This window comes from Anas platyrhynchos, chromosome 6, assembly GCF_047663525.1.
Source record: "Anas platyrhynchos isolate ZD024472 breed Pekin duck chromosome 6, IASCAAS_PekinDuck_T2T, whole genome shotgun sequence".
Lineage (NCBI taxonomy): Eukaryota > Metazoa > Chordata > Aves > Anseriformes > Anatidae > Anas > Anas platyrhynchos.
Window position 1 is genome coordinate 9,724,572 of NC_092592.1, and position 10,459 is coordinate 9,735,030.

The window sequence follows — 10,459 nt, forward strand, 5'->3', positions numbered from 1 at the left end:
AGGGGCCAGGGCTTTGTCAGCACATGGTGTGTGCCAGCAACACGCTGCAGAGCACCTCAGAGGTCGCTGGAGCACGAGAGAGACTTGAGGCACCACATTTCAGCCAGGGTTCGAACTTTGCCTCTCCTGACCCCGGGGACAGCTCACTCCAGGGTTTTGGTCTGGCCCAAAAGTGATGACAGGAAGCGTTTGCAAACTTGAAATGACATTTGGCTTTCCAGGGCCACCCAGCATCTGGGCTTGCCTTTCCAGGGCTACAAGTACTTCCAGGTGTTTGGGGCAGAGCCATGTGTGGAATACATCCTTTTGGAGACCAATAGCTCTCTGCCACTTGCGCTGGTCATAACATGGAACCGACAACAAAAGGGAAACCCTGGAGATGGACAGACAGAAACACAGGTTCTAGGGACTAATTGGAAGCGTGGAAGATGGGTGATAAATTCAGCAGAATAAAAAGGAGATGTTGCTTTAGTCGTGGCGAAGTTCTGGATGGGCTGACCGGGGGCTGAAGTTGCTGGGAGCGCTGTGCAGGGCGGCAGCTGCCGCGCAGCAGTCGGATGCAGTGTTTACGCGATACTCTGACATTTGTAATTTGCTTTGAAAATAAATACGAGTAGCTGCAACGTGAGAAATGCACAAGCTCTGCTCCAGAGCTGCCTTTGCTCTTCACAAGGATCTCCTCTGGCAACAGGGGAGTTTTATCCGTGGTTCTTCTGCGGTTCTTGGGCTGCGCATCTGTGCCGGTGGAAACCCCAGGTGTGCAGTGAGACTGGGGAGGCTGCTGTATGATGAGCTCACACTGAAAGCACAGTTGTTTTGGCTTTTATGGTGTCCTTTATGTTCTTTTGTTCAAAAGCAAAACTTGAGGATGCTTGGTAGAGGGTTTCTGTATTTCCTCCCTCCTTTCTCTTTCTCAACATCTCAAGACAGAAGTGTTTAACACCAGATCTTATTAGAGGGGAAAGTAAGGAAGAGTAGAGTGAGCAGAGAGAGGTGAAGTGAACGTGAACTTGTTTCCGCAGCCTTTGACAGCTCATCAGGGAATAATGAGTAATTTATGCAGCATTCCCCATTCAGATTATTGAGTGGCTAGACTGAAGCTGGGACACACTCCAGGTCCAAATCAAATACAACAAAGGCGATATTTGTAGTCCTTTGTGTATTCCTGTATTGTATTCATTTTTATTAATTTCCTGATAGTGGAAGCATTTGGGGTGGGGACAAGAGGGTCTCGCTTCCCGCCCTGTCCTTGGAGTGGTCGCTGGGGGTGCTGGGGCCAGCACAGCTGTGGTGGGACTGCCCTGCCGCCTTACGGGAGGTCCCTGCATATCCCCACTGCGCTGGCCGTCACCTGCCTGAGCCCACCACTGCCCTGGGAGGAGAAGCTGAAGAAAGCAGGCGTTTCAGTGTAGTGCACCAGTGGGGAAGGTTGAAAAACGTACCTTAAAGTACCGCCAAATCGTTCGCTGGTGTACAGGCGAGTCGCTCTGCCTCTCTGGTCTCTCTCTGACAGTCAGCTCCTCCTGCTTTTCCCCAAACCCCAGCTACTGCGAGATGTCTTGCTCAGCCGCAAGCCCTGCAGCAAAGTGCAGTACCTTTCCCTCCAGCTGTGAGGCTGCTCTGCTGGCAAACAGCCTGAGCGTGCAAGCTGGGGGTCACACCTGCACTCCTGATCTTACCCCTGCAGCCAGCACCGTTGTAGGTACCTTGCCCTGTCCTAGGAGACGACAAAGCTCACAGAAGCACTTGGGCAGGGGTTTGGCTTCCCCAGCTCACCATGGCATGCAGGAGACAAATTCATTCTCCAGACAGCTCAAAGTGAGGCTGTAAAACCTTGGTCAGTAGATTCAGGGCAGAAAAGCAGCGTGCTCCTTGAAAAGCCCCAGCGAGGTGCTGAGGAGGTGGCTGAGGTGCATGGAGGTGCGGCCCCGGCAGCTCAGCTGCTCTGTGAGCAGTCGCACTGGGGCCATGGAGCTGTGTGTGCACATAGAGCAGGCTTCTGGGGGGTCCTGCGCTGTTACCCTCACTGCTCCGCAAACGGTGGGCGTCCTTCTGTGCGCTCACGGAGAAGAGCTGCGCAGCAGACTGGGAAATGCCTCCCGTTCTGTAAAAACAAACAAGCGGAAAGATCCAACAAAATCCAAATAAACCCCTGAGAGGCCTTTTCCTACGGCAGGGACTCGGGTATAAGGGTTTGGGAGACCTCTAGTTAGAGAGGAAAATAGAAATTTCAGCTTGCAATATATTGTGCCTGTTTTGCTGCTAATGAAATCATATGCTACCCGTTACACTTAGGGGCATATTACTTTGCAGATTGCAAACAACCTTTTTGGGTAACTATTAAACAAATTTAAATGTGTCCTAATTACATTTATTCACAGCAGCTAAGATTCTTGAAAGTAATGTTACTTTTCCACTGTAGATCTTTATAGCCAATTTAGCATTTCCATTAGTTTCCAAACGCGTATGTCGTTGAAAAAAATATACCAACAATTCCTCTGAGCCAGGTTCACTCCCACTGCAATCCTTTTACACCCTTGCATCTGCCTTCTGCAGACGTTACTCCGGTTTTATACCAGTGCAGCTAGAAATAGAATTAGGTCTCCTACCTCCAGCCAACGTTATTCAGAGTAAATCCTCTTCGACAAAGCAGCAGCCAGCTTGCTGCCAGCTCTTGGCAGGCTGTTGCGGAACCCTGGAATTGATGTCACTTTTAGAAGTTGAAAATGCACGCGAGGTTTAACAGAGAGGTATTATGTATTTCTTTAAAATGAGTGAGCACGCTTAAAACTGAAGGCAGCTGTCACGATGGGCCCTCCACACTCCCCTGAGCATTTGGTAGCTGCTAAGGAAGGAAACCGAAAATGGATCACCTATTTTTTCCACGCTGATGCTAATTTAGTGCATGAGCATCTCAGTATCTCAGTTTGTCCGTAAAATGGGCAAATTGCTTACCTGGGCACTCCACCGCAGAGCAGGGAGGCTTATTAATGTCCAGCAACAGTAGCTGTAATTGTAACAACTGCCATCGGAAGGACTCAGAGTGTTCAAAGGAGAACCCATTATTCCGGGTTTGTGAGTGGGGTAAATGAAGCCAAGAACTGAAGTGACCTGTCGGGGCTAGCTCATGGCAGCAGCCGGGCTCCCTGGGGCGTGAGGCACATGCTCGGGGCAGCCACCAGAGACACGTTGGTGGGACAGGTGCCTTCATGTGCATCTCCAAATGCACCGGGGCCACGTGAGCGCACAGCCCTAGGGAGCCACCTCGTTCCCTGCAGAGCTTCGTGGGGCGTTGCAGGTGGGACTGACTGTGCTCTCCTTGCAGTTTCAGGACTGGTTCTCTCTGTTGTCGTAAGCAGAGAAATACCCATAGCTCTCCCTTGCAGTATTTAGCACTAAGAGTTTGGTAATGCAATTGCTTTTATATTCTTTCCGACCCTGTTCTCCTTTTATCAATATGAATTTAAATTTTCTTTCCTTTTAAGCAAAAGGCTAATATTTCTTTCCGTCCCCCACTAACTAAACCTAGAATACCTGCAATTAACTTAAACACCACTAACAAAGCCTCTATGTTTTGCAACGAGCTGGAGTCAAGACGATGTAAAGTGACTCATGGTTTATATACAAGTGTATGAAAGCCAAACTAGCCTTTGGATAGCTATGGATAATTCTTTCCATCCCATAAAAGACTGGTAGTTCATACTGTTTCTCATATTTTAGTTGCTGGGATTTCATGCCGATTGTGGTATTTACTTAAAATAACAAGCCATGTGAGTCTGTCCAATTCCCAAGAACCCCATTGCCACCTTTCGTTACGAGCTACGATTAAGTGACAGAATTACATTGTTCATGTCTGCAGGTATCCTGAACATTAGACCTGTATCTTGTGAGTAGTTTTCCCTCGTTGTTACCTGGCGGTTGTCTGCTTGTATTCCCTCACCTCAAATCTCTACCAACCAGAAATTATACACTTGTGGAAGAGGCGTGCTGTTCTGTAACAGTGACTCAATGGCTTTGCTTGCAGTCCGCTTTTTGTGCGTTAGCAAAAATCCATTTTTCTACCTGCAGCACGAGTGCTGGTGCTGATTAAAACTTTGTAGTAGATTTTGAATTGAATCCTTGGTACCAGGGTAAAGGTTAAGTGTGCTGGCAGCTTGCGGCTCCCTTGCGCATTTCTTTGAAGCTGGAGGCAAGAGGGGGCATGGTGGTTGGGTCTTGGTGTCCACTTAGAGAAGGACTGGATGGTGGACTACAGTTCAGTCTCCATTTCATCTACAGAAGACAGTGTCTTGCTTGCTAATACAAGCTGCTGTTGGCTTAGATCACATTCAGGTGCTCAGATGAATTCTTGGCCAACTTGTGATGTAGATGTACTGTTTAGATTCATCTGCACCATTCCTAGCATGTAACTTAATTTTCTCATTGGCCTTAACTTTCATTTTGAAAGCTCATATATTTAAAAGGGGGTTTCAGCTGCAGCTTATGGCTCCAGTTGCAAATCCTACAAGGAGCATGTCTCAGTAGCAAGAAGCCAGCAGCAGCCACGTTGGCCGCGGCTCCTTGGAAAGGCAGGACAGCCCCCACGACCACCCCACAGCTGTGCACACTCAATAAGCTGCACCACTGGACTCGCGGCCCCAGAGATTCTGGAGGTTAATTCGGATTAGAAGTGCTCTGGGGTTTTAGTTACAAGATGCATGTATCCTAGCACGGGGTGTTTGCCTTTCTCCCTAATGCTGCCTTCAGGAGCTGTGCACTGCCCTGTACGTGCCTGCATGGTGTGGTTTGCAGGGGTGGGAAGGGCTCTTGGTGGTCTGCAATGCTTTTTTGGTGTGTCATAGCAAGGCACGTGGTGCTCGCCACACTTGTAGCACAGTACTCTAAGACAGGTTTAAGCTGCGTCTGTCAACCAAATATACTTCCATGGGAAACCGACCGGCAGATAATCTAAACAGGATGCTTGCGGATGATTGTAGTCTATCAGTGCAAGAACAAGGCAGCTTGAGCTGAAGTTAAATTTGAAAGAAGCCTTCATTTGGAGCCCTGTTTTAACGTGATCTTCATTTCTTTCTTCCCAAGTTGACCGAGCTGAAACCAATCTGCCTCAAATTTCATAGTCAAGATTGTGTGCCAAGATTATGTATAAAGTGGGTCAGCTATTCAAAGCTGGTAATTTATTTGAATACTGGATTTGTACTGATTTGTTGTTATCTAAACTGACTAATGTTTCATAAAAACAGATTTCTGCATGTGGATTGCTCTGAAAGTGGCAAGTCCTGCGTTTGTGCTGCCACGTTGCTGTGAGGCACTCCTCAAGTGCCGCTGGGCACCCCAGCCAGGGGGGCTTGCTGAAGTGGGGAAGCGTTCGAGGAGGGAGGGGGAGTTGTTTCTGGCATGAAAGAGGAGCTGTGCCAGCTGGGTTGAAACATTTTTAGGACATCTTAATGTTCTTTGGGAGAAGAAAAAAAAAAAAAACAAAAAACAAACAAACAAAAAAAAACCACAACCACGACCTTTTTTATACATATTTGCAATCTTCAAGCTCCCTAAAGCTTTCTTGGGGCAGCAAACAGCTGTTTATCAGCACTGTATGCATATTGCACTGGTAAATGCTGTAGTGATGGGTGTAACAGGTACAGTGAATTCCTGTCTGTGCCTGCCCCAGGTGTGGGTCGTCATAGCTGGAGTCGTTCTGCACCCAGCTGGGAGCTGTGCAGCAGCCCCCAGGCAGGGGACTGCAGGGAAGATCCCTCCCACAGCTGCCACTCTTTTGGCCCTCGCCTTTCTGCCCCATAGCAAAGCCCTTGTGCTCTGGGGTGGAGGCATCTCCCTGCAGAGGGGATGTGTGCCCCGCAGCCCCATTGCAGAGGCACCTCCTGACCGGCTGGGCCGTTCCTCAGCACCGATGGGCACGCAGGCTGTGGCAGAGCATGAAGACGCAGGTGGGTGCACACTAAAAGCAAAGGGCCATTTGGCATGTAGTCATTAGCTGTTGCCGAGTGCATTAGTCCTCTTATGTCTTTCAGAAAGTCATCGTTTTATAGCAGAAAATTGCCGTTTTGTTCCAAGCAGACTTAATTTCTATAATAAGAATAAAACCCCTTAATTAGGGTTAGGAAGAAGCAGACTCATGCACTCAGCAGGAAGGGTGGGAGCTGCCAGGCTCACAAGAGGATGGGGAAGGGGCGCTGGGGCTGGCTGCAGCTGCTGTGGCACGGTGCAGAGTACAATGGGGGTGTAGCCCGACACCAGGGCAGCTGCATGGGCACCCCACAGCCCAAGGAGTTTGTCCTGGGCACCTGCTGCTGCTGAGGTGGTTTGCGTGGAGGAGAGGAGCACGTGCCCTGTTTTGGCAGCAGTGCTTTTATCTCAATGTGTTAGAATCACAGCACATCACCCATGTGCTCTGCCTCAGCATTTGGCTGCCGTTGTGGAAAATTGCTTTTTGCCCATGGCTGCTATTGTACAGCTTTGGCTCTATCCAAAAAAGAAATATTGGTCATTTCTGTTCTGTTCGTGTGGTTGTGAAACTGGCCCAGCTGATGCTGTTTGCATTGCACGTGACCGCTAGTAACACATCGCTTCGTGGGCTCCTCCTCATTCAGCATCGCTGCCTGTAACTAAATGGCACTTGCACCTGTTTGGTGAAGCCCTCTCGCCAGTTTGTGGCTCAGCCTGAGGCTGGGTGCTGCAGTGTCCCTGGTGTGGGCAGAGCCTGCTGGAGTGCAACAAACGTAAAACCCCAAGGGGGATGTGAAGCCCCAGGGCAGAGTGAGCTGGTCGTGAGCCGTGGGACACAGGGATGCTGCATCGATTCATTATCAGCCATCACCACCTAGTGGCAAAACGGCTCGGTCTGCATTCATCTGCAAACTGATGTCTGTTTCAAGTTTGATTTTTTCCCCAAAAAGAGAATTTTCAGACTGGGCTCACATTTGACGGGCTGATTCTGAACTCAGAGCAGCTTTTAGGACAACGGGAAATGTCCTTCATTGCAGCTGAATCCCACAGGCTGCCTCTCAGGCACCTCGATGGCACACATGGATAAAGTGGAATTTATTTTAACTTTTGCCCAGGTGAACAGGCCCTTTTCCACTGTTCAGATTTACATGGAATGTAACCCCATTCCTGAAATCCAGGAAGGTGGGACTCCACGATGTAGGTTTTCATCTACTTAAAGCAAAAGGAAGAGAAGCCCCTGTCCCTAAAATAAAAAAAAATAAGCTGGTTCTTGTGAGTCCTTTAATGGTATAGGTTGGAAAATGGGGTAGGAATGTTGTGTGGGATGGGGGTGCAGTGGGCACCCCTGTTCCCTTGTTAACAAATTGTAACCAATACTACAAAGTTGCTGAAGCCCAGAGAAAGAAAAGAGGGGGACAGAGACTGTACTGGTGCCCTGATCCCTTCTTCTTTAGGGCATGCTGTGTTAATCTGTTTTGAGTGCACCAGTTGCATCTTCCTTTCCATTTTCCCCACCTACGGTTCTGGAAACTTGAACTTGTGCCTGTCCTTTAGCGAGTGTCCCACCAGCCTGGCTGGGACCCGGGCTCTGCGTTTTGCTCACTGCCCTCAGCTGCCCTGTGCAGAGAGGCGGCTTGAGGTGAAGCCCCGGGGATGGCTGCTAACAAACTGCTCTGCCAGCCGAGCAGGACTCAGCAATAAAACCTGCTCTTGATGGTTCGGTATGGTCACCATGGCAATTAAATGAACTGATAGAGGAGTTGCAGCTCTAATTATGATTTTAGTTTCTTTATTTGCAAATGCTCAAAGCCTGTAGGAGTACGTCCGTGGGGCTCTGCTGGCAGACCAGGCTCCCCCTGCCCTTCCTCAGCTCCCAGCGGGGCAGAAGCACCTCCACTGCCCGTGGGGTTGGACGAAGGGCAGGGGGAGACCACACGGGCACCCAAACAGCTGTAAGTCGTGTTTTCAGGGCTGCTGCGTGCAGTGGGGTTTTTCAGTGTGCCCGTGTGCCTCCCATTGCCCCAAACCTTTTGCAGGGCTGGTGGGAGCCTGACCAGCCTTGGGAAGCCAAAAGGGATGGTGGCAGCCAGAGGCATGCTGAGGAGCTGGGGCAGTTTGGCTCTTTGCACAGAAATAAGTTCAGTTCCTTTAAAATCTGGGTTATTTAGGCTGCTGACGCCGGGCTGTAGCTGCTGATGGGTCCTTCTGCCCCAGGCAGTTCCCTGCAAAGTGGCCCTGGCCAGGGGTGGCCCCGCCATAGGGTGGCTGCGCTGCCATGGGATAGCCTGGCTGCGGGCAGAAGCAGTGCTGTCACCTGCTCCTGTCCAACAGGTGCCTGCACAACCTGTCACAGGGGGGGATAATTAAACTGCCTCCTTTTTAGGAGGTCGCCTCCAGACCTCAGGACAGCTGGTGGGCCAAGCAGTCTGGCACAGAAACAATTAATGTTGTGCTGCTGTGCTGGTTTCTTTGCTTGTCTCTTATTTCTTGAATGAATAACAGGGATGCAGTCAGAGGAGTTTCTTGCAAAACTTCATCCTAAAATCCATTTTTTTGAAATCAATAATTAGGCTTCAAAGCATAGGTCTAAGGCATGATTTAAGGAGTGAGTGTGCCAGGTTACATGTTCTGGTAGGCTACAGGGCACAAGATGTAGGCAACAGCCGGCAGTAACAAGGCCCCTGCATTGCTGCTCACCGTGTGGCTCTGATCTCCTCACCTTGCCCCAGAACCCAGCAACTTCCCAGGCATCTGGGGATCCCTCTGTGTCTCCCTTCCTCTCTCACCTCAGAAGAGCCTCTTCTTTAACAGGTTGTAAGGAACCTGCAGTCTCCTGTGTCTGTTCTTTCACCCTGTATGAAACTTTCAAGCCGATGTTTACCTGTCCACAGTGCGCGTGGCTAGAACAGACAAGGGGAAAGGGGCTTCTCAAACCAGTGACTGAATTTAACCCATGCAGCTTGAGCCTCCTTGGAGGGCCACGCAGAGGACAATTCAAGAGACCATACTGCAGAAGGTGGCTGGCTGGAGGGTGGCAGCATTAGCAACAAAACGGGAAAGGACATTTTGTTCGTGTCACAACAGGATCTATTTTTAAGAGCTTGTTGCATGTTTCATGTCATAAAATCACTTCTGGGATTAGGTTTTCTAAAAAAAAAATAAAATAAAAAAATGCCTATGCCTACTGCAGAGAGCACTGAAATAGTCCACTCCAACCACTTCAGACAGGATGTATGGAAATAATCAGCATTAGCCTGATGTAAGAACAAATAGAGGCAACTATTTGGTGACGCAGAATAAAGGGAGCGAAGAGCAGGACTTTGCTCAAGGAGACGGAAAGAGCTGGTGGCTTTGGAAGAGATTATTAGGGATGATAAAAGTGGTAATTTGTTTGACCTGGTACCTGGTTTAATTGGTGGCCATCCCGTTGAATACAAATTCCCAGTTTATTATTTCCAGTAACTCTCCTGGAAACAAAACAAATGTGTTTAATCTCTGGCAGGAGAAGGTTGTTTTTACTGCCAAGGCAGAGGGGGGTCAGATACCATCAAGTGCTTTAAAAACATGTGCTCTCTTCAGCTGGCAGGAGCATCTCAAAACAATTTTTTTTTTTTTTTGTATGAAGTAGTCTAATTAAAGTTCTAGGTTTCAATTAGTCTCTTGGCCAATAACGTTACGTGCCAGTCGGAACATTTTGTTTTAAGCAAAGGTCACCTGTAAGGGCCCAGCCCACATATGTACTGTTCCGAGGTGTTTTTAGTTTTAGACAAGGTGTTATTTTAAAATGTGTGTGAACTAGGCGGCCAGGTCCTACTGCATTGCACTTCAGACAACCCCCCTAGATGTCTTCAAAGTGTCTCTAAAGGCAAAATGTGCTTCAGTTCAATTCAAAGATGAGTGGTCAGCTTTGCCAGAACGTTTTCAGATTGTAGATTTTAAAATATTTTTAAACAGACATTTTTCAGTTCCAGCATTACCGGCTCCTGGTCATCCCAGGCTACCACCAGTTACCCAGCCTGGTGCCTGGACACATTTCTCTGAGGTGCTGCACCTCTCTGAGTGGGCTGTGACGTGTGGCTGGGAGATGCACCTTGCAGCAGTTGTGTCCTCTCGATGACCAGGCATCCACTTTATAAATGGGCTAGTGTATCACATAAACATGCCTGAGGCTGCCTGTTTCCCAGTAGACCTTCTGCCCATGATTTTCCATGGCTGCCCCTTTCCCTCCCCACCCCTGACTCAGGCAGGTTGTCTGACCATGTGGCTTACCTTAGGAATTATTTTCAAGCACCATTCCAGTAGGAGGGGCAGGTGGCACAACGTGTGAGCTGTGTGGGGCCAAGATGCTGCAGGTGTCTCTTGGGTTCATTTGTAATGCTCTGAAAGATCAGTGGCATTTTAACTGATGAATAACCAGAAGCCCAAATGGGGCTATTATTCATTGTCTTTTTCTCTGCAGTTGGGTAGGCTTTTGTAAGAAACGTTTCACAAAGTTAAC

General features: G+C 48.9%; 1 protein-coding gene across 1 annotated transcript in view; it reads left to right on the top strand.

Annotated features, from left to right (window-relative positions):
• The window catches only part of RTKN2 (rhotekin 2), a 128,351-nt gene that overhangs the window by 51,970 nt on the left and 65,922 nt on the right, over window positions 1–10,459 (top strand). The gene's annotated exons all lie outside the window — the stretch shown is intronic.